The sequence below is a fragment of the Choloepus didactylus genome, chromosome 3 (assembly GCF_015220235.1).
Source record: "Choloepus didactylus isolate mChoDid1 chromosome 3, mChoDid1.pri, whole genome shotgun sequence".
Classification (NCBI taxonomy): Eukaryota; Metazoa; Chordata; class Mammalia; order Pilosa; family Megalonychidae; genus Choloepus; species Choloepus didactylus.
In genome coordinates this window covers 89,680,463-89,682,071 of record NC_051309.1, presented here as the reverse complement: position 1 = coordinate 89,682,071, position 1,609 = coordinate 89,680,463, and the positions used below count along the sequence as shown (strand labels likewise).

General features: G+C 49.3%; 1 pseudogene; it reads right to left on the bottom strand.

Moving 5' to 3' along the window:
* Positions 1 to 875: 875 nt before the first annotated feature.
* On the bottom strand, positions 876 to 1,234 carry LOC119529606 (annotated as a pseudogene).
* Between the last annotated feature and the right edge of the window lie 375 nt (positions 1,235 to 1,609).

The following is a 1,609-nucleotide window of genomic DNA, read 5'->3' as shown; positions in this document are numbered from 1 at the left end:
CCTGCACTCCTCAATTATTGATTCTACTCCATTGCTGGTCAAAGCCTTTGGGATATTTGGATCTTACACCCATTGCAAATGGCCATCCCTCTTCCCCTCACCTACAGTGGCCGAAGAGGCAAAGAAGAGAACCCAGAGGCACAGTGAGACATCAGAGTCAATGAACACCATCTGGGGTCCACCAAGTCATTGATTGCTGCCAGGACACTCCCCACCTCAGCCCAGGAGAACCAAGCCCTTTCCCTGACAGCTAAAATTATGGCCATTCATTCTTGTGCTCATTTGCTAGCTTGGCATGGTTGATATTCAGGAACAGAAGCTTCTGATCAGAGAGAACGTAGGCATGAGGTATTTTTTTTTTTCTGTTTGTCCTTTTAGACAAGTCAATTATTATTTCAAGCCCAGGTTACCGGGTCTCCTGGAGCAGCACAATTTTGTTCTTCCTTCCAACCTCCCACTACCACTGCCCACCCCTAGACCCTCAGGGTTCCCCACTTCCCCTCCTTCTCACATCCTGCTGCCACTGCTCTCCTGACAAGAGGCCAACAGACGGTTCTTGCCTGGGCCCTGGGGCACTTATCAAGGTAAGCTGCGGCCATGTGGTCAGGTATCTGTTCCTTTTGTTGTTTTGTTTTCTGCCAACACTAGAACAGAGAGAAGCCAGGATCAACTCACAAACAGATACAAAGCAAAGAGACAGAGAGACAGCGATTTAGAGGACAGTCACCAGAAAGATGGCATCAGGGTGGAAGGATGCCCCGGATAGCAAGGCCTCTAAATGGATGGAACTACATATTCAGTCACTCTCTCAGACTTGGGTAGAATGTTCAGTTGGATGTCATTCATGTGGACTGCATTGAGTGGACATTCTCTGATCAGTCCCAGCCATTTTCCTGGATCATGTGCGCTAGCTCAGTGATGTATTTGCCTTCTTTATACATCTGGCTGCTTTCCAAAGCATGTTCATATTCCCAGCCCAGAGTGGTTTTGCAGTTTTTACAGTAAATGTCTGCAACTGTATGCAATCCTTTTAGCAATACTTGCTCTTCTGCAGGCCCACAGCCCACATTGACTACTGAATTAAAGAGGTATGCCCATCCTTGACTTCCTTGGAATGACTTAGAAAGGAGTTCATCGGGATTGGCCAAGTGAGCTCTGCAGTGAATGCAACTAAGGTCCAGTGGCAGGAGAGCAGATATGCCTGGAAAGTCTTGGATCTTGTCATCTTCGCCATTGGTGCCACTGAGTGTGGGGCAAACTCCAAGCTGGCCCAGGAGGTCACTCCCAAAGGATGGATCGCATGGAAAACATGGGAGACACAGGTAAAGGCCATGGTTTGGCAGGGCGTGGGTGTGGAGCAGGCTGCACACATTGGTGACGTCTTCAGAGGAAGGACCCTCAAGCAGACGTCTAGAGCTAGTTTTCAGTAGCCTTGGGTCAGTCACTTAACTTCTTACCCCCTCGGTTCCTTGTACCTCTAATGTTCTAAAGTGGAGTAGAGGGAAGCAGACAGCTTCTCTTCTTGCACAATGCTTTAGAACAGGGAGCCCCATCCTGCACATCTTGCTGGGCCCGCAGCAGGCTGCCCCGTCCTGCCAGTGCTACGCTC